General features: G+C 46.5%; 1 protein-coding gene across 1 annotated transcript in view; it reads left to right on the top strand.

Annotated features, from left to right (window-relative positions):
* Window positions 1-22,560, top strand: part of IGFBP7 (insulin like growth factor binding protein 7) — a 75,617-nt gene that overhangs the window by 9,269 nt on the left and 43,788 nt on the right. The gene's annotated exons all lie outside the window — the stretch shown is intronic.

Here is a 22,560-nt window from a genome sequence, read left to right as displayed (position 1 = left end):
TAGGACCTGGAGTTGTCCCTTGATCTTTGTGAAATCCTGCTTCCCCCTGGGTGAAGGTAGCCAGAGTCCGCTTTCTCTTACTAAAGGACCCCCTCAAGAAGCACCCTCAGCCACCTCACCTGCTCCCTGGCCAGCCCAGCTCTCTGCTCCTGAGTGACAGTTGCTCCCTTCCATGAGGAACCTTCTTCCCCAAGCCCCTCTCCTTAGCACTTTCTGAAAAAGAAAAACAAGTTATGTTGGGAGGCGGGAGATGTGTACCCCAGCCCAATAGAAGTGCCGTAACTATTTTTCTGGACCCAGAGAGAAAGCTCAAGAGGGTTGGCACTCCTGCATTGAGTGCAGGAGGCCTGGGTTTGTTCCCCAGCGCCATAGGAGCCCCCAAGCACCAGGCTAGGAGTATTCCCCAGCACCATCAGTGTGGCCCCAAAACCTTAATGAATATTGTTCTGGCCTTAGCTACCCTCGAGAGCACAGAAATATCTAGAACATTGAATGACTCACTGCTTCTTATCACTCGACCCAGTTTTAATCACTAGCATTTGAACAGATTTGGAAAACCCAGTGTTGCTTTAGAAAAAGAAAATAGGCTTATTTTCTTAAACCTTAAAGAAGGGGCCTACAGAACTGAAGATTCTGGCCAGAGCAATAGCACAGCAGGTAGGACGCTTGCCATGCATGCAGCCAACCCCGGTTCCATCTGGGCTCGATCACCGACACAGGTTCAGTCATCACCATATGGTTCCCCTAAGCCCTGCCAGGAGTGATCCCTAGGCATAGAGCCAAGAATAAGCCCTGAGAGCCAGGTGTAGCCCAAATCCCTGCCCCCCCAAAAAAAAAAATTTGAGGAAAGTAATCCAAAGTAATCCAAGCCCTGCCAGGAGCATAGAGCCAGGAATAAGCCCTGAGCACAGCCAGGTGTGGCCCAAATCCCTCTCCACAAAAAAATTAAAAAGGATTTAAAATTATTTTCAAGGAACACAATCCAACAGACACAATGTATGACCTACTTTCCTTGTCCTCGGAAAAGGAAAAGGAATAAAAAGGCCGGGGCTGAAAGGCACACTTAGATCCCGAGACAGGAAGGACTTGTGGGCAAGACCTGCTGAGCGCAGGAACAGGCCCGGGGGTGTCGGGAATCCTGTCTCGGAATCTCCCTTGAGGAGCTGAAAGAGAAGCCGAGCAAGGAGGGGAAGCATCTGGGGAAAGCTGTCGGGACTTGGAAGAGATTGTACACCCATGGCGATGTCACACAGAATGAATAAGAGGCGTGGCCTTTATTGTCAGCCTTAAATGCAATTTCCATCCTGTCCCTAGAGACCATCTTCAAGGTTTACTGTAGACTTGCCTTCTAAAAACTAAATCACTGCCTTATAAGGTGTTCTTTGGGGGAGTTAATGACAAAATACCCCTGGATAGCGTTCAAGGGCAAGCTGGCCTTTCCTTATTAGAATTCCTCCCCACAGCGGATAAGATTATGGCACTTCCTTTACCTCAAACTACCCCACAGATGATCTGGCTGCATTTGTGTTTTTTATTGTAAGACAAACAACAGCTTGTTTCTAGCAACTGTTAAAAAAGAGAACCCTGAGTTATTGTAGACAGACCCATAAGGCCAGGAAAGTCAGCATAATCTTTATTGTAATTTGGATTCAAGAGTGGCACCATTGGAAAGATCTGAGGTTGAAGAAAACATCCAGGTCAATAAATGCATGTGTCAGCTTGAAGATTTCCCCATAAACCCTTCAGTTCTTATGAGGAGGGGAATATGGCTTGATATGGCTATAGAAGTATGACAACCCTGTGCCATTGGATTTTTCCAGATAAAAAACCAATACGCCACAACCCCTCCCCAAAATAAAGTGGGGAGATCAGCAGAAGAAGGGCAGGGTTGATCATTAGGGAGAAAATGTTTGTTTTGTTCTGTTTGAAAATGTTTGTTGTGACTTGGCATTAATGCTAAGTAATGGAACTCTCTTGTATCCCTAATTGCATCAATGATCTGGCAACACGATTCGAGGCCTTTGAGAAATCTCATTTGTTGAATTGACTTCACCACTCTACAGAGAAAAAAAGAATGAAGCAAATTAGAAACAGCTGGAGCTAACGTGAACGCGTGCGCGAGCACACACACACACACACACACACACACACGCCACACCACCCCATTCCCAACCAAGTGACACCAACCAGTGCGTTACCAGAGAAGCAACTAGCCAGGAAATCTATCAATGCCAAAAGCAGGCCAGGGTTGCAGAAAAGTTTTTTGTCTAAAAAGACAGGTTCAGGGCCACCGGACTCAAGAGATATCGCAATATCCTGGAGTGTATGCACTGCATTTAGACAGCCCGGTCAAATGCTGGCACCGAATTGTCCCCTGAGCACCTCATAGTGCCCCCCCCCGCCCAGTACCAAACTGGGAGTAGCCCCCTAGCAGTTCCAGGTGTAGCCCAAAATCCAAAAAGGGATGTGGGGAGAAAAAACACAGGCTACAGCACTTAGTTCACCCAGCTCATATGCTTATTCCCAAGGTCAGATTACAGAGGGGAGGTCTGAGTCCCGTGTAAGATGTCCAGCACCTCGTACAGGTCCAGAGCCACCCGCCAGCCTGTCAAGTCCCGGGGGCATGACCTCTCCTCTGGCCTGTAGATGTGAGATGCAGAATTTCAGTCTGAGGGGCGCGGTGTGCTGTAGTTTCTGCAGCTCCCGGGAATGGCGTGCGTTGTGCCTCTCCCAGCTGCCGGGGTGAGGGCAGGCCCTCCAGTTTCCAAGGAGACTGCGGGTCAGCGGTGAATCGCAGCTCTGATGCACTGGGTGCTCCCTCTGCCTTAGAGTGTCCTCACAGACCAGAAGCATTAGCATTGCGAGCACTCTGTCTGTCTGCCTGTCTGCCTCTGACGCTCTCTCTCTTGCTCTGTCCTGATCAGTGAAAATGATTTCAAATTTAGCTGTTTAGAGAGATTTAGTGATTCACAAGAATGTATCTTTGATGTGAACAAGTTTTCAGAATAGTCTAATGAATTTATTTTGCTTAGTTTTTTTTTTTCTGACAAATGGACAAGGGGCTATATATCATCTAAATAGCGCTAAAGGAGCTCTTTCCAATTTACATGAAATAACGGTTTATGCTACAACTTAAGTGGCTTTTTGTGGTCTAGTGTGTCTTTAATAAATGTCATATTACATCCAATGAAAGGTGGGGTGTGTTTTTTTTTCCTTTTGGTTTTCCTGCCATAGCCGCAGTGCTGGGGGAAGGCTACCCCAGGCTTTGTGCTCTGAGCTTGCTCCCAGCAGTGCTGAAGGATCATGCAGTGCTGGAACTAGGACCCAGACCGCCTCCATGCAAAGTGTATGCTTAGTCCATTGGGCTCTCCACAGCACAAAACAGTATTTCCTTCTGTTTGGTTTCTGGGCCACAGCCGGCAGGCATTCGGGGATTACTCCTGGCGGAATGTAGTGCTTAGAATTGAATAGAGTGCTTGGATCAAGCAGGAGTTGATTGGTGCAAAGCAAGTGTCTTACCCATTGCACTATCTCTTTGGCCCCAAAATAGTATTCCTTGAATGAATGAATAAATGAATGAATGAATGAATGAATGAATGAATGAATGATGAGCGTATCTCTGGAGGACTCCACACAGAATCCTGAACTCAATCTCCATGCAAACCTGAGGACCAGTTTCCTCAATGTGTAACCAAGAGACTCTGAAGGGACCTGTGCTCTAGGGGCAACTGCTAGGAAAACTCCCCCTGCAGGACCCCAGGGAACTTGAGTGTGGTGTGTGACCATCCACCAGGCCCTTCTGGTGACCGTGAGTAGAATGGAGAAGGAAAGTCACTGAGTAAGTGTCAGTTCAGCAGTGCTCACTTTCCCTGGCCGTCTTAGTTGAGCGCTGACTAGAAGCCAGGCCGCCGGCACCTCTTGCCCATCAATTTTCCCAGCTGGAATAATAATATTTACTCCACATCTAAGTCGTAGGTCATGGTAGGACTCCTCTCTTGAGGGAATTTGCATTTTTAGGAACTAAAGCTCTTTTTTTTTTTTGTGGTCCATCAGGTGACAATTTGCAGAAGAAAATTCATGCTGGAGTTTGAAAACTCTATTAAGCATAATCCATTTTGATTTTGAGAGCCAAACTAAAAAGAGCGCTTTAATATGCAAACAGGCAGAAAATGCAGCTGACTCCAATCACCCTGGCTTTCATCTTGTTTTCCTCCAAGAGGGACCGCCTCCCGCTTGGGGGAGAGGGGGAAGCGGAGGGGGAGCTGCTCTCTTTTCCTGAGCAAAAAAGGCTCAAAGGCATTTCGTGAGCATCCCGGCAGATTAGGGGGCCAGCGGTCAAGTGGCTGAGTTTAGGAAAGCTTTAGATCTAACATCTGTTCTGTTCTTTTCTGGGCTGACCCCCAAGAAGCAAGGGGAGGAGAGAGAAATGATCAAGAAATAGATCTCCTGGAACACTCAGAAGGTTTTGAAAGAGACCACACAGAAACGAGGTTTCCTGAATTTGTCAGAGCTGCCCAGAGCCTGCAAAGCCGCGGGCACTCTCCAAGCGCTCTGCTCAGGGCCCAGAAGTGCCAAGGCAGATTTCAGGAGCAGCTGCGCCAATTACACTGCCTTCCTTGCTTCCGGGGACCCCTAACTCTGCCTGAAGAACCCCTAGAGCAGCTGAGAGCAAAGGAATTGCTTAGGCAACAGCGCCGCTCCGGGTTAGCTGCGAGACCGCCCCCTGCTCCACTGGGCAGAAGGCAGGGCCAGAGAGCAGGACCCAGCCCAGTTTTCAGCTGGGCCAGGGCTGGGGGCAGTGGAGGGGGGCGGGCAGAGGCGTCTTCCCCACCCTCCCCCCTGCCCCCGATCAGATGCCAACTTTAGGGTAAGGTTGGTATAGGGTTTAGGGATTAGGTTTAGGGATTGGGTTTGATTATGGCCAATCTGGAAAATGAGCATTAGATCAAAGGAAATTGTTCGATTTAGGCCAATTGCTAAATTTTCCATCTTCTTGGATAAGAGTTACTGTAAGAGCTTGGCTGAGATGAAGGGTAGGGGTCGTTGGGTCTGGAACTCTCCATGCACTGAGTGTTCTGCCACCTTCTAACACGATAGTTCTGGACTGTGGCTGGACGTCAGAGTTTTCTGGACGGCTAATAGACTGCTGGTGCCTGAGCTCCACCTCGGGGTTCTTGACTTAAGAGAGAGTCATGCAGATTGTTTGATGTCCAGTCCAGATCAGATCCATTGTTCTAAAAATATTTAAAGGGGGCTGAGTGATAGTACAATGGGTAGGGCATTTACCTTGCATTCGGCCAACCTGGGTTCATCCTGGGTTCAGTTCCTGACATCCCATGTGATTCCTAAGTGCAGAATCAGAAGTAATCCCAGAGCATCACTAGGTGTGGCCAAAAAGCCTAAATAAAGAAAAGGAAATACTTTTTTAAAATTCATTTTAAAAAATTAAAATATATAAAGTGATTTGGGAGGTGATTTGGAAGGTACTCCCATTTCTCAGGAATATGATAATCATGGTGGATCCATATATCCAGCATGTGGAGTTTTGTCACTTTTCAGAGGATCTAATACCCTGTAGAAAGTGGGAGAAGCCCTACACTGTCTTTATGACATGGCCAACCTGGGTTTGATTCCTGTCACCTCTGCATGGTCCCCCAAGCCTGCCAGGAGTAATCTCAGAGCCAGGAGTCAGCCCTGAGCACCGCCAAGAGTGTCCTCACTCCCCCCCCCACCCCCAAATAAATATTTGATGTAAATTTTTTTAATTTATAAAAAGAAAGTGGAAGCCCTAGAAAGCACAATCACTCTGTCCAGTGCAGGGAACCCGATGTTTGGCTGGTTATTCGTTTCCTGGCTCGTGCAGCACCATTATCTGAATCAGGGCATATGGAAGTCATTATTGTTGGCCTTTGTAACTGTTTGGGTCTCCCCGCACTTCAAGAAAAATACTCAGCTAAGGCCAGAGAAATAATATAAAGGTGACAGCACTTACTTTGCATGTGACTGTGGCTACAGCAAAGACAGTGGGTTGAATTCTGGCATCACATATGGTTCCCCAAATTCTGCCCAATTTGGGTGTGGTCATCTCCCCAAAAGGCAGAAAAGAAAAATTCTCCCTAAAGCCACACGACTCAGTCTTGCAATCATTGCACTAGAATGTGGATTCCATGGGCCCAACGCCTTTGACCTTTTTTCTTTTCTGTTGAGTCCCTGCATCTAAATTGCCCTTGACATAAACACTCAGTATTTGTTGGATCAATGAGTGACGAGCTAAGAATGGATTATAATGTGTGTTGTTGGAAGTGGGGGGGGCACGCACTGGCAGAATCCCTTTCCCCTCTGTTTCGCCCCTCTGCACTCTCTGCTTGGTAAAGGAGGCTCTGCCCAGCATTTAGGCTCACCAGTCCAGGGGAAAATCTTAGTCACTCCTAGAAGTCATACGGTCACATTCCAACAGGCCTTCAATCACATTCTCCTTTTTTTTTTCTTCCTTTTTTGGGTCACACCCAGCAATGCACAAGGGTTACTCCTGGCTCTGCACTCAGGAATTACTCCTGGCAGTGCTTGGGGGACCATATGGGATGCTGGGAATTGAACCTAGGTCGACTGAGTTTAAGGCAAACACCCTCCCCACTGTGCTATCACTCCAGCCCCAATCACATTCTCCTTAATCAATCCATTCAAAACCTTGGTGTGTATGTGTGTGTGTGTGTGTGTGTGTGTTTCTGTTTAAATCACCAAATTTTGTATTTATCAGCATTTTTTTCACATCGACCCTTCAACTGACTATAACTGAACAAGGTTTAGCCAACACTTTTTTCTCCATCCTTCACATCAGTCTTCTTTTGCTAAGAAGCACTAGACTGCTCTTTAGCTCTATGCTTGGAGAAGTTTTTACTAAAAAATTACCCACAGAAGGCACAGAAATGGGGAAAAAAAATAGTGACACCTGGAGAGATTGTACAGTGGGTAAGGTGCTTGCCAAGCTTGCATGTGGCCAACCTGGGTTTGATCTTGGCCCCCCATAAGGTCCCCTGAGCTCGGCCAGGAGTGATCCTTGAGTGCAGAGCCAGGAATAAACTCTGAGCATCACTAGGTGTGGTCCAAAAACAAAACAAAGCCCAAAAAAGTGGCAGTAAGTAGACTGCTAGTGGGATGTCTCGGGCCCTATACAGCCTTCGCTGAGAAATGTGAGTCAGATCATCACTCTGCGTGTCAGAAAACCATTTTATTTGAGAGTCAGAGATTTTTGCATAAATCCAGACTCTGTGAGAGGTGAATAACAGGGACGAACTGAGCCGGACATGGCGAGGAGGCCAGACCGAGCCCTGGAGAGTGGCCCCCAGGGCCGAGGGACAGCCCCTGGCGTGTGATGCTTCCTCTGCGGCCCCAGAGGATGTGACTGTCTTCTCGGTGACACATCGTGGAGTCTGGGTTGCGAACACGCCCTGCTCCTGTGCCAGTGGTGCCAGGTGGCCCTGGGAGGAGCCTCTGGCCTGGACCCCAGCTCGCACGCAGGGCTGCTGTGAGCTGCCTCCGCAGGCGTCGGCGGGATGCGTGGGTCTCACTGCAGTTTCCCAGGGGCACAGGCAGGGCCCTCGTCCCTCCGGCCTTCCCACCATCCAGTCCCCAGGGTGTTGCTCTCCCTGCACAGGCCCTGACCTCGCCTCACATGTCTCTCCCAGGCCTGCTCCTCAGTTCTGCCCCGTCCGGCCTCCCCCCTGCAAGCACACCTAGCACTTAACTCAGGAATGAAGGCTGCCTGGACCCTCGTGTCGTTAGAAATGGAAATTCGCAGTGATTCCCTGTCACTGGTTCACTTGGTTTGTTCCTTTCCTCTCCGTTTTCTTGTTGGCAATGACCAAGTTTCTTCCCCTCTCAGCTGTGGTCCTTACTGGGGGACCCACGCACTGAGGTGCTTGGACAAACCAGACTGTGTGCCTGAAATCAGACGGCAGGACTGGGCTCAAACTCAAGCTGATAAGGCCTCCAGCTTATGAGGCAGATGCTTTGAGCACAAAGACAGGCCCTGGGCTGTTTAGTGTCTGTGTTTGTAAATACTGTGTGAGGTGCCATAATAAGGACATTTACAGCGACGAGAAAATGTTCCCCTTGTCTACAAAACTAAGGTCCACCTAATGATTTGTGACGGGTGGGAAAGTAGAAGCAGCTATTAGACCAGACTAAACAGTTCCTAATAAGTCAATAAAAATGTGTAGGAGCAGAAAAGCATACGCATATTTACATATACATGCCTCACTTTTTAAATTTTTAATCAAAAACGAAACCATCTACATCTGTGGCATTATAATTTAATTGCAAACTATAGGAGTTTATAAATTATGTAACTATGGCTAGATGCGTGGTGGATAAATGAATCATTATTAGTTTGCCCAAAGTGAAGATCTGAAGTAGACAAGTGAATTTTATTTTTTGTTGACTCAAATCGATCTAAGGAGAGAATGTTGATCCCAAAGAGACTTCAAAGACACTAAGTGCTAAGAAGCAATATACAAGTGCTTTTCACTCATTTCTGAACCAGTGTGTAAAACCAAGTAGATGCAATGGCCTTTTGGGATTTTGATACATTCTTTTGTATTTAGTGACCCACTTGTCAGGTGTTTCGCATTCTACATTCTAGGATTCTAGTTTAAATTCTAAAACTAGGGCCAGAAAAAAAGGAGAAAAAAAGATTTAAAAAAAAGAAAAAAAAAACAAATAAAGCTAGGACCAGAGAGATAGTACAGTGGGTAGGGTGTTTGCCTTGCATGTAGCCAACCTGAGTTTGACATCTGGCCTTCCATATGGTCCCCAAGGAGCCCTACCAGGAGTGATTCCTGAGTGCAGAGCCAGGAGTAACCCCTGATCATCTCCAGGTGTGTCCCAAAAACCAAAAAGAAAATTCTAAAACTAATATCCTTGTTAATGTAATTTTGCTGATATGCATTATCTATGAGTTCTGGAAAGGGAGCTCATTTAATTTCACATTCAACAAAAAATTGTTGTTATTAAGGAAATTTGTAGACTTTACTAAAATCAAAGACAGCATTGTTTTTTATTGTATCTATTCTTTTTTTTTTTTTTTTTTTTTTTTTTTTTTTTTGCTTTTTGGTTCACACCCAGTGATGCTCAGGGGTTATTCCTGGCTTTGCACTCAGGAATTACTCCTGGCAGTGCTTGGGGGAACCAAATGGGACGCCGGGGATCGAATCCAGGTCAGCCGTGTGCAAGGCAAATGCCCTACCCGCTGTGCTATCGCTCCGGCCCCAATATCTATTCTACTTTATTTTATTTTCATGTTTTTCCTGTGCATATATTTTGATTGTATTATTCACATATATATATATATCTGCTTTTGGAGTCACACCTGGCAATAGCACAGGGGTTACTCCTGGCTTTGCACTCAGGAATTACTCCTGGCGGTGCTCAGGGGACCATATGGGATGCTGGGAATCGAACCCGGGTCGGCCGCATGCAAGGCAAACGCCTACCCCCTGTGCTATTGCTCCAGCCCCTATCCATATATTTTTACATCTTCTCTTTCATTCATATCTATTTTTTCCTGTATTTTAAACATTTTCTAAATATAATTTATAATGTTGCATAGCGGACTGGAGCGATAGCACAGCAGGTAGGGCTTTTGCCTTGCAAGCGGCCCACCTGGGTTCAATTCCTCCATCTCTTTTGGAGAGGCCAGCAAGCTACCAAGAGCATCCCGCCCACATGGCAGAGCCTGGCAAGCTATCCATGGCATATTTGATATGCCAGAAACAGTAACAATAAGTCTCACAACGAAGACGTTACTGGTGCCTGCTCAAGCAAATCAATGAACAATGGGAGGAGAGTGCTACAGTGCTACAATGTTGCATAGTCATTTGAATGAAGCATAATTTATTCCAGTCTTTCTCTCTTATAAATGATCTCTTAATTCATACATCTTTGGGCAAAAGTACCGCCTTCATTTTGATGGGGGTCTTTAGGTTCCCATCTGACAGTGCTTGAGGGGCTATTACTGCCTTTATGGTCAGAGGTCACCCCTGATAGTACTCAAGGACCTATGTGGTGCCAGGAATCAAGCGGAGATCCGACTGGCAACCTCAGCCACCTACAAGCACCACCCCCCCGCAACACACACACCATACTATCCCTCCAGCTCAGTCTGCGTTATTTCTTTAGAAGAGATCCCAAATGGGAGTTATTAATTCCAGGGTGTGAGCAGTTGGGGGGCCAGGGATGTGTGTCTGTGGTGAAGATCCTGCCCTGTGTGTGTGAGATTTCCCTTCTGACCACAGCACTCCCATGCATCGCAGAGTGTCCTCATACAAGCACTGCTGGTACGATCTGGAGCTCCAAACCAAGCACATGCAAGCACCACAGCTAAGTGTACAACCCGCCTCCCTGACACAATCCCAGCAACAAAGGGGAGGAGGATTGGATACGGACTGACATTAACGATTCCAGTTCAGGAGTCAGTCTCTTCTAAGTCGTGTAGACACATTTTCCCATTAAAAAGTAAAAGCCCAAAGGCAAAGTGAACCCATCTGCAGTAGAGATTACTTTTTAATTATCTTCAGACTTGAATGGTGTTTGCCACTGTCCCTCTTCAGTGGCATAGAGACTATTGAGAATAGAGTCTTCAAGCCCAGTTCCTATTTATGAAATTTGTAAGGACTGGCAAAAACGTTATCCCAAGAGCCCTATCAATTATCTAGTTGGCATCAAAGATTGCCAGGCATCTGGAGTTCCTTGTTTAAACCAGTGCGACACTTCCAAGAACAGAAAGGCTGTCGGTTAGCAGTGATGCTTCCCTTGTGTTTAAAGTCCCGTCGGCCAATCATATGTTTCAGAAGAGGGCATGGAAAGTGTGCCTGCATACATCATTGAACTGGGGCTCGTATCAAACAGATGCGTCCATGCTGGGGTGGCTTGAAAATGTCTATTGTAGGGAGCTGTCTGTCGTCCGACATGAGAGGCAGCACAGGGATTAAGGCTCTTCCCTCTCACACAGCCGGTCCTGTTTGATCCCTGACATGTGGGTCCCCAACCACTACCAGGAGTGACCCTTATGCATAGAGCCAGAAATAAACTCTGATCAACTCCAAGGGGGACACCTCCCCCCAAGAAAAAAGAAAAGAAAAAGTGTCTCTTTCTTGCTAGGGAGATGACTCAGAAGGTCCAGAGCACATGCTTTGTATGTGAGAGTCCTGGGTTCAATCCCTGGCACCAATAGATCCCCGAAACTGAGTAGCCGCAAGCACTACAAGTGTGACCCAAGAGAGAGCCAAAAAAGAAACACAAAAGTGCATTGGAGAAGGCTGGGGCGATAGCACAGCGTGTAGGGTGTTTGCCTTGCACATGGCCGACCCGGGTTCAATCCCCGGCACCCCATATGGTCCCCCAGGCACCGTCAGGAGTAATTCCTGAGTGCAGAGCCAGGAGTAACTCCTGTGCATCGCTAGGTGTGACCCAAAAAAGAAAAAAAAAGTGCATTGAAATGGCAGCCACCTACAGGAGATGTGCGTGTTTGGAAATCTGACAGTTTAATCTTCAGTATTTTCCACTAAAAAAAGGGGGGGGCTGTATAATGATTCTATGCGACTACAGTGAAATACACATATTGTTGATTCTCAGTTTCTCTTTGAATGAGAACTCCGTGATACCTGCTGAGATTTCATGCTTCGTCTCACTTTGGGAGATGAGACTCTTCGCCCAGGGAGAACCCAGTTTCATTTACTGAAACTGTGAGCGAATCTGCTGCAACATTTCACTGCATGTGTCCTTGGAGCTCTCCCTGGTCCTTCAACAGATTGGCAAGGCCTGTTTTTCTTTCCCCTAAACCCTTCCATCTCCAGCACATTCCACAGCAGTGCTCCTTTGTTGGCAGTTTTTCTGTCAATACAGTAACACAAAGTGATGAAATATATTATAAAGCAGAGACGCCCCATGTGCTCCTTCTGGGAGGCTTTCCCTACCCTTGACAGAGAGTTAGGCATCCTAACAACGTCTCAGAGCACAGAACACAGTCAGCTGAGGACTTTCACACACGTGCATGTACAGGTCACCCTCCTGTTCCACAGGAGAACCTCTTGTGTGATTCTTCAGTGTGGCCTCACATTATAAACTAGGCGGCCAGGCTTAAGCATAGAGGATGCCCGCACAGAACCCTAAGTCAGGGCATTGGTGTGACCTGGCACACCTAGATGAGCCCACATGGAAAGTTGCGGGAAGCTAACACTGAGTCTTAGGACTTGTTAAACATAAAGAGGCTTCATTTATTAGGAATTGTTTCTTTTTCTTTCTTTGATTTTTTTATATTAGCTTTTTTTTTATATTAGCTTTAATGTTATTTGTCCCATCCCTTCACCCTGAAGGATTTTTTTTTTTTTTTTTGCTTCTTGGGCCACACCCAGTGATGCTCAGGGGTTAGTCCTGGCTCTGCACTCAAGAGTTACTCCTAGCGGTGCTGGGGGGAGCATATGGAATGCCGGGCATCGAACCTGGGTTGGCCACGTGCAAGGCAAACACCCTACCCACTGTACTATCGCTTTAGCCCCTGAAGGATTTCTTGATTTGTAGGTTCAGTGCTCACTCCTAAACATCTGTCTCCATTAAGGCACACCCGTCTCAGAAACTTTTGGGAAGCAATCAGAAACTGACCCTTTAGGCCCAGGGCAAAGAGAGATGGAACATTTGTAGGCGGACATTTTAATAAATCAGGAACCTACAGGCTGTTCTTTGGTTTTAATTTTTTATGTGAGGCACCATGATTTACAAACTCATGAGAGGATTTCTCCGGGTTCCATGTATGTAGTATTCCAGAGTTCACTCCCCGCCACCCTCGTCTCTGGTCCCCTCCCAGCCACCCGCACCCCTGGTAAGCCCATTTCTGTACACCCGTGCTCAGGCTCTGTGGCCTTTGACCGTTGACCGTTGACTTGTCCTCGGTGGCCACAGCTGAGTTGTTTTCTGCCCCCCCCCAACTGCCCTCATCTAATCTTTAAAAGTTTTTATAGAGGCCATGACTGGCCATGACTGCGCCCAGACAGTCTCCACGCATTGCTAACTCGGGGCTGTACCCTTGGCAGCTTCTGGAAATGCACATTCCAAGGGGAGGGGGTGAGGCTCCACTAATTGTCCCCAGGGGGCCCTCTCATGGGTCAGCAGTCGGTCACATTCTCCCCCCCAAAGCCTCCTTCTTAAATGCTCTGTATTATGCATGTTACATTTCCAGAATCTTGACTTTCTCCGGTTATTCCTAATGCATGGAAACGCCTTTGTTTGTTAAGCCATATACGTGTTTTTGAAGAAATAGAGCCAGAACAAACAGCTGAAGCTGCTGCTTTAGTCAATTAAAGTCACTTTCTTTCCTGGTTCTGGCAATGGTACTTGTCTAATGTAGCATGAAAAAAAAAATTATTCCACAAGTACCCACAATTAACTCGGTTGATTCAGGTGCTCCAATTTCCAGTTTCCAAAGCAAAACCCAGTACCTGGGTCTGTTGGCTTTGCTCAGTGAAATAATTACCATGTCTTTCCATTTATGGTGAAAGTGGCAAATAAGTTTTAAAAGGTAATCAGACATAACACTGCTTTTACTTGTTGCCGGAAAAAGAAGAAAAAGGAAAGGAAAATAAAAGGAAGAAAGAGGAAGAGAGGAAGAAAGAAAGAGAGGGAAAGATAAAAAGAAAGAAAAGAAAAAAGCTTTTTAATCACTAAGGAACGTAACTTTGGGAAGAACAGGTTAAGTTTCGGCTTGAAAGCTGTTGAGCGCTGGAGAGATTTGGTTCTGTGTGCATGCAGGCTTGCTCACGTATGAGTGTTTCATCCCTGTGGAATGCGCATGAGACCGCCTGAGAAGCCCTTGAAATGAAGAGGGGGTGTTGCACAGACTCCAAAGCAGAACTACAGATGCTGCCAAGGAAGCCAGGAGATAGTGGACACACATTTATCTCACATTCAAGAAATTCTTAGGCAAAGAGATACAAGAATGTTTCTCAGTCATTTTCAGGTGGGAGGGGGTTAGTTTTGTTGTGTTTGAAGAGAGGCATGGATCACTCCTGGTATTTGTTCAAGGGACCATATGGGATGCCAGGGATAGAACCAGGATTAGGGGCACACCAGACAAGTGCCTTATTCCTGTACAATCCTGCCTGCTCATGAGTCAATATTTTATGGGGGGTTGGTTTTGTTTGTTTGTTTACTTGGGGGGAGGCAGGGGGGCAAACCCAAAAAGCCACAACCCAGCAGTGCTGGATCTACACCCAGGAATTATTCCTGGCAGTGCTTGGAGGACCATATGGAGTGATGAGGATCGAACCCTGCTTGGCCGCATGCAAGGCAAGTGCCCTGCCCGCTGGACTGTCACTCGGGCCCCAGATCAGTCTTTTATTTGCAAATACTTCTTAGCATGTGAGAGCTTTCTGGGTGTGAAATTGCTACCCAGGAACCGTTTCACCAAGCTACAGAGGAACCCTGGGCCCTGGAGTAAAGGAAAACACAGATTGTAGTCAAGAGCAGCAGCTGCGGTATCAGAAACAAGTGTGTTCAACTGTGAGTTATAATAAACCTGGCCATAGTGGCTCAGGGGGTTCCTGGCTTGGAGGAGGGGGACGGCGGGAGCAGGCAGCTCCAGGTTGTTCCAGCACTGTGGTGGCAACAAGGACCCAGGATCCTTCTTTGTGCTCTGTCATCTTTTGTCTTTACGCTCAGTGGAGAAAAGTCTGCAAACTCCAACCACTTAGACCAACTTTAGAGTAGTTAGAAGGAACGGCGACGTGTGGAGAGGTGAGGGGAATGAAGAGGTGGGCTTGACAGACAGTAGTGAGGGTCTTGGTCGTTTCAGTGCAAGGTGCAGTGACTGTAATCAAACCTGTAGGGACCGAAGGGATAGAACAGCGAGTAGGGCATTTGCCTTGCACATGGCCAACCTGGGTTCAATCCCTGGCTTTCCATATGGTCCCCCAAGTTCTGCCAGGAGTAATTTCAGAGTGCAGAGCCAGGAATGACCCCTGAGCATCACTGGGTGTAACCTGAATGAAACAAAAAAAAGAAAAAGAAAAAAACACCTGTGAAGGTCAACACTGTTGGAAGCATGTAATCTGGACTGTGATCATTAATTTAAGAATTAGAGTTTTGAGCTGGAGAAGGGCTGGAAGGGTGTTGCCTTGCATGCAGCAGACCCAGGTTCAATCTCCATCACCACATATGATCCCCTAAGTACTGCCAGAGTAGTCCATGAACACAGAACCAGAAGTAAGCCCTGAACACCACAAGGTGTGACAAAGAAAGAGAGAGAGAGAGTTAAAAAAACAAATGAACAGAGGCAATGCCAATCATGCATCCCTTTTTATCAGATGAACAAATGTTTTCCAAAGTTCTCCTCCAAGCAAGCACCTGCTAATTCCATATGCCAGATATTGGTCTCTTGCTCCCTCTAGCCAGTAAGAAATAGAAGGAGGAGGGTGGAGATGAAGGCAGACTCGGCCTACCGACAGGAGAGTGTGGGGGGGGGGGGCCCAAGTAATTCATTCCATGCAATATAGTTTAGCTCTAATATTGATGAGAGGAACAGAATCCCAGCCCACACAGAACTAAAAGGCATTACTGGAGGCCCTGCTTCGGTTATTCTTGTTAACTCAGTGTCACGGTTTCCAAAGAACTTAGCGCTGACATTAAGTAAGACTTACTGTGTCTCCCCTGACTAAACAGTATTATCTCTTTCCTTTTGCATTTCAAGGGATCAAGAATGTGGCTCAGCCACAGAGCACTTGCCTTGCCTGTGTGAGACCCCTGGGTTCAAACTGCAGCCCTGTCCCCTTGCCAAAAATAAAAATTGTTTTGTATTCCTGAAACAGTGACTGAAGACAAACTTACAGAGAAACTAAAAGTTTAGTGTTTCAGGACCTGCAGTTTCAAACTTTACTTGAGCCGTAACCAATCTCCTTCGAAAGCCAGATGATAAATAGATCATGAGAAATGAAGAGCTTTGTAGGAAAATGTTATTCCAAAATTCAGTTAGAAGAAATCCTGTCTATAAGGTGCCATGATCTTCACAAGACTATCCTGAAATGACATTTCAGCCTTAACAGAAATGATGGCTAATGGGGCTGGAGAGATAGCACAGTGGGTAGGGCGTTTGCCTTGCACGTGGCCGACCCGGGTTCAAATCCCAGCATCCCATATGGTCCCCTGAGCACGGCCAGGGGTAATTCCTGAGTGCAGAGCCAGGAGTAACCCCTGTGCATCGCCAGGTGTGACCCAAAAAGCAAAAAAAAAAAAAAAAAAGAAATGATGGCTAATGGATTTAACAGTTTCTACCTAATTGGCCTTAATATATGGAAGGAGATTATATGAATATATGGGAGGAGATCAAATTAATTTTAATACCATGTCAAGAGTTTTTAATTATTTGTATGCATGTAGGTGCTGTAAAAAATGTTTAGAAAACAACGACTAGAGAAATAGTACGGGGGGCAGGGCACTAGCCTTGCAGGCAACCATGGGGTTTGATGCCCAACACCCTATATCGATCCCCCGAGCCCTGCCAGGACTGATCCCTGAGCACAGAGCCAGGAGCAAGCTCTGACTACAGCAGTATGACCCCCAAAAAAAGCAAAGGAAATTTATTTTAAAATGATCCCAAATTCAATTACATGATGCCATGTCGTGTTGTGACCCACAGTTTTAAAAGGCTAGGATTTATACCTATAATAGTGTTTTAAAAAATTAAAGCTAAAGTTGCAAGAGTCAGAATCCTGACTCTTGACTACATGAATGGCTGTGAGTGCATTAATCTTAGGGCCTTTCCAGTTTCCCGTTAGAAGACGAAGCTGGCAGGGCTTGTATTAAAGGGTTATAGTTATGTGAGAGAAATGAGGTAATGGATTTGAAAGCTTATGTAACTGTAAACCCCTGTACAAATGCAAGATTTTATTCCTTTTGATTTCACCGATTACTATAGCGGCAACTCTCCAATATGGCCAATTAGTTAACTGCCTTGTGTACACCTGTGTCAAATATTTGCTTTAATAGGCCACCCATGTACCAGTGGGCTACCCTCTTCCTTTCAAATCACTATCAGCCAAGTGGCACCCAGGGACGACTTCTGTGATAATGCTAGTGTGAACCAAGCATAATTAGTAAGGAGGATCACCACCACAAATCCATACGCAGCGAAATATAAGGGCTTTAAAATGAGCATCCGCTGGAACTAGGCTGTTGCTCTCCTGCCCTTCATTAGTCGGATCATCAAGAGTTGGCAATATTCTCCCACCTCGAAGCCCATGTTACATATTAACCTGGAAGGGGATTCATCCAGGTAACAATGGCAACTTTTATGTGAACCATCAATCACTTTAATGAGTACAAGGGAACATTCTATCACCCTGCCAAAAGATACAGGAATTAACAACGACTCATTCATCAGCTCAGTATGAGTGCTCATGTGTGGCAGATGCCGTCCAGGTGCTATGAGCATAGGAGACAGACTCCTGTTTAATCACGGGACTATGGGAGCAGTAACATGGGTTGATCATAATTTGCTCCCCTCATGAACAGAGAGGGTGGTTTCTCCAGCTTCAAGGAGGGAGGAAGAGGGTGCAGTGGATGGAGCTAGAGTTTCAGTTTGCAAGATGCACGTTTTTAAGGTAGATTGCACAGACAGTAGGAAGGTACTTCACACCGAGCTCTAGGATTAAAAATAGGTATAACGGTCAGTTTTATGTTTGTGTATTTTATGACAGTTTTTTTTTCTAAAAAAAGCAGCTTAGAGACCAGAGATAGTACAACGGGTAGGGTGCTTGCCTTGCACATGGCAAACCCAGGTTAGATCCCCAGCACCCCATATGGCCCCCCAAACCAAACAGGAGTGATCCCTGAGTGCAAGGGCAGGAGAAAGCCCTGAGCACGATAGGTGTGGTCCAGAAACGTATTAAATGGTCAGTATAAACCTACAACGAAGAGTCTCTTGCCTGCACACCTGGCTGTCTTCCCCGGGGCCCCTAGTAGGGGATGGGCTCCAGCTTCCCTCCCCACCCCGAGCAGAGCTCCCGGTGGCCGAAGACCACCGGAACCTAGCTACAGTCATGCTTAAGGCCCCTCTCCACATGTTCGGACAGGCCTCATGCATGAAGGTACCAAGCAGAGGAACCCAGGTGTGTGTAATCCCATCAATGGCCAACATCCAGAGACTTTAAAGCAAGCTCCCAGAAGCGATATCTTGTAGCCTACTTCTCCCTCTGGGAGAAACTGGCAAGCTTCTGAGAGTTTCCTGCCCACATGGGACAACCTTGCAAGCTTCCCATGGTGTATTCATATGCTAAAGCCAGTAGCAAGCTGGATCTCATTCCCCTGACCCTGAAAGAGCCTCCAGTGTGACAAGAGACATCATTGGGAGGGCCTAGTGGAGAGAGGCTTCTAAAATCTCAGGGATAGGACGAATGGAGAGGTTACTGAGCCCATTGGAGAAATCGACGCTCAACGGGATTTTGTGATTTTCGTGATAAACCTACAACATATGCAAACACAATAGATACTATTTACCATATCTGATGGGCCACCATTCCCTTGAATCTCAAAATCTAAGTGGATTGAAACACATCATCTAGCCCCTAAGATCTGCCTAACGTCATAAGTTTTGTGGAAGGAAGTGGAGGGAAAGAATGACTTGGTGAGAGACCCAGCAATGAGCAAATGCTCACAAATATAGGCAAGAAGGGATCAAGGGGAAGTGTGGGACACCTAGTCAATTAGTAAGGTGAAGAGGGACACGGGAGAAGAATCTAAAGGACTGAAGCAGTCTGGACCCATGAACCCCCAAAATTCTGCACCCTGGGTCAAAAACATAGTGTAGAAGGGAGCAATGCTTTCTCTGCACGCAGCCAAGCCTGGATGGGTCCCTAGCACCACTGGGTCCCCCAGACATCACCAGGAGTGTACTGAGCACAGAGCCAGGAGTAGCCCCTGAGCTCTTCCAAGTGTACTTTAACATGCCCCCCAAAAAAGGTGCCCCCCCAAGCTAGAGAAAGAGTTCAAGTAGTAGAACACACATCCTACAAAAATGAGACCCTGGGTTTGAGCACCAAGATAGATCATCTGGGCCCCTAAACACCCTCGGCTATGGCCTTCCAGTAGCAGCAAACCAAAGCAGAAGCTTCTGTCCCCCCAGAGCCCCTCCCAGGAAACGGCCCTTCACCACCGAGGAGAAACTTCTAGTGGATAAAACTGAGCAGGGAAAGGGGGTAGGGGTGTCTTTGTTTGGGGACCACACCCAGCAGTGCCAGTGCTCAGGGGCTGCTCCTGGATTTGTGCTGGGCATTCAAGAGAACCTCAGGAGACCAGGTGATCTGGGCGCTGAGCCCAGGCCTGCTCCAGACCATTGGGCGCTCTCTGGCCATCAGAGAGATTGTTTCTCAGAAATACTCCAGCAGGGGCCAGAGTGACAGCACAGCAGGTAGGGCGGGCATTTGCCTTGCACACGGCCAACCCGGGTTCAATTCCTGACATGTCACATGGCCCCCCGAGCACCACCAGGAGTAGTTCCTGAGTGCAAAGCCAGGAGTAACCCCTGAGCATTGCTTGGTGTGATCCTCCCAGAAAAAGAAAAAAATATATAGAAATAGTCCAGCAGATCTTCCGCAGGTCACCTCACCCAGAGTGGGCTCACTCACCCGCTCACTCATCTGGCCTGAGCCAGGAACAAGTGGCAACGATTAGCTGAGGTCAGTCTGAACGTCCTTGCTCATGAGAGACTTACGATTCAAAGACAAGTTGGGTTTCCCTCAGGAAGAAGGGGTCTGCCTGCTGGGGGATGGGAATCATTAACATTTGCACCAGCTTGTGATCTCATTTGCTGTCTGCCTAATTATATTGTGGCTGTCTTCAAATGTGGCATTCACAGTAAATCCAGGGAATTTTCCTGCTAATTGCAACCGGTAGCCATGTGATCACACATTCAAAATGAGTTTGCAAGGCTGATAAGTGGAGTGATGTTTGAGTCCCTTTTCTCCTGGATAAATTTAGATGCATGAGCTAATGCCATATATTAATTTAAATTGGTTTACTGATACTTATTTTTATCATTGATATCTCTAAATTGGTATATATATCAATTAATATAATGAATTCTGGTGGGTTAATAGAATGAATAAATTGTGTCCCCATATTGGCAAGGATCTGGGTCAAACTTGGGGTATAGAGGCCACCTCCCTCCGTCAGCCACCCTGGATGTCTGTTCCCCCTCCTCTTCAGGTCCCCCTCCCCGCATGTGAAAGGACAGGAATGGTTCCTTAATTCCCTTCCCACCCCACCACCCTTCTCTGCCCTTATTTTTTCACTTCTGCAACTTGAACTAGGTGTTTATGGAATGAAGGCGAATATGGGGTAAATAAGTTATGATCTTAGAGTAATATAATAAGTAATCACTAATTTAAGGCCTGTGATATAATTTTGTTGCCTAGGGTAAGTTGCGAGAAGCACCTAGATCTCTTTTCCAGTGATTTTCTCAGGAAGCAACTCAGCACCAACTACATAAACACTTTTTTTAAATGTCCAATTAAAAACAAAAGCAGGGGAGGGAAACGGGACGTGGAAATCGTAGTGTGCAAGTCAGCATCTCTTTAAAGTTAAATGAAAACAGCACAACATGTAGCTCTGAGGAGCCAGGCACACGGTATTTGGATAAACATCTCCTGAAAGTTCAGGAAACCTAATTTTATATAAAAACAAGCACAGAAAATATTTAAGGTCAGTATATGTCACACACACCAAAAAAAATCACATTAAAGATGGACAAGTCAGGCCAGAGAGATAGTACAGCTGGTAGGGCGCTTTCTTTGAATGCAGCTGACCTGGGTTCACCCCATCTGGTCCCCAGAGCCCTCCAGGAGTGATTTCTGAGTGCAGAATCAGGAATAACCCCTGAGCAACACTGATGTGGCCCAACCCCAATCCAAATTTTAATTCATTTTAAGATTGCCTTGAATGACTCTCAAGTAATATTTTAGTTCCCTGTTACTTGCCCTGCCTGTTTTCGTATATTATCCACTCTTAAGAGCTTTCAGACACGAAACTCCAAAGTACCAGAAGGGTTTTCTCAGAACACAACTGAAGACCCACACTAATCTAGAAAGGAAAATTCCAGGGTTCTTTGCAAAGTCGGGTCAATACTCAGAAAAGTCTCTCTGATTGTGACTTATGCCCTTTGAGCTGAAATTGAGGCCTCCTTCCTCCACTTTCGATATTCAAGACATCTAATCCCCAAAACCTATTCTTGACCTCAAAAGGTTGACTTCAACCTTCCCAATTTAGAGATTGAAAAACTGAGGACTATGCATTGTGTGACCTGCATAAAGTAGCAAACTGGCACCAAATCCACAGAGATTTTGTTCCCTCATCAGATCCCTCCCTGACACACCAGTATCCCATCTGCTGGTCCCACAGTCTTTTTCATCCTCTGATACAGGGTCTTTTAGATAACTGTTATTTATATAATACCCAATTTATAACTATCAAAGCCTTCCTAGGCATCAGAGGCCCAGGAAGACAATGTCGTTTGCCTTCCAACTCCAAAACTGGAATGTTTCATGTCCTGGAGAGAGAGAGTTCAACAGGCTGGAGCACAAGCTTTGTATGTGGGACCCTTTGGCACCACGTGGTCCCCAGTCACCACCTGGAGCAACCCTTGAGCACAGAGCTGAGAGTAGTCCCCAAGCACTGCTAGATGTCACTCAAGTAAATAAATAAATAAATAGGAGTGATTGGAAACCAGAACTAAACTCTGAATAGTCTCTATTTTCACTCTTCCATCTCAGGTTCTAGGCTTGATCCCAGAACTTTGTTTCAAAATTAGTGCCCCACGGCCAGAGCAATAGTACAGCGGGTAGGGCATTTGCCTTGCACACGGTTGACCCGGGTTCGATCCCCGGCATCCCATATGGTCCCCCAAGAACTGCCAGGAGTAATTCCTGAGTGCAGAGTCAGGAGTAACCCCTGAGCATCGCTGGGTGTGACCCAAAAAGCAAAAGAAAAAAAATTAGTGTCCCACGGGATTAGGAACCGACAGGATTTTTTTCCCCCACTTATTGAGAATGCAGTAACCCTGGCACGGTCAGGAAGCTCAAGTTCTTTTCTCTGTGCTTGGGCTACGTGCGAATCCCTGGGTGGTTTTGGATGCTTCCAGCAGCCAGTGGCCTCTGCACAAGGTTCAGGCATTCCTCCCAGCGACTCAGAGGGTCACCCCACACACCACGAAGGATGTGACTGACAAAGAATGTGACTTCAGAGCCTGCCAGTCCAGACAGCTTTTGATAAACAGTTTAACAGAAGCCAGGAATGTTTTCCTTTCTGAGGAGAAACTATGCAGTTTATGGTGTGAGCGAGAGGGGGGTTTGCGGGGAATAAATCCAAACATCGGCTTCCTCCTATCATAATTCTTAAAGATTTTAGCAGCAGTCATCCTAATGGCCTGACAGGTCTTCATATTTAAAATCTGTAGCCAGATGCCGGGCCCAATAGAAGAAGGATGTCAAAGGAAGGAGTGATAACCAAGCACATTGGAAAACA

Source organism: Sorex araneus, chromosome 5 (genome assembly GCF_027595985.1).
Source record: "Sorex araneus isolate mSorAra2 chromosome 5, mSorAra2.pri, whole genome shotgun sequence".
In the NCBI taxonomy this organism is placed as follows: Eukaryota; Metazoa; Chordata; class Mammalia; order Eulipotyphla; family Soricidae; genus Sorex; species Sorex araneus.
This window is presented reverse-complemented; position numbering and strand designations above follow the sequence as displayed.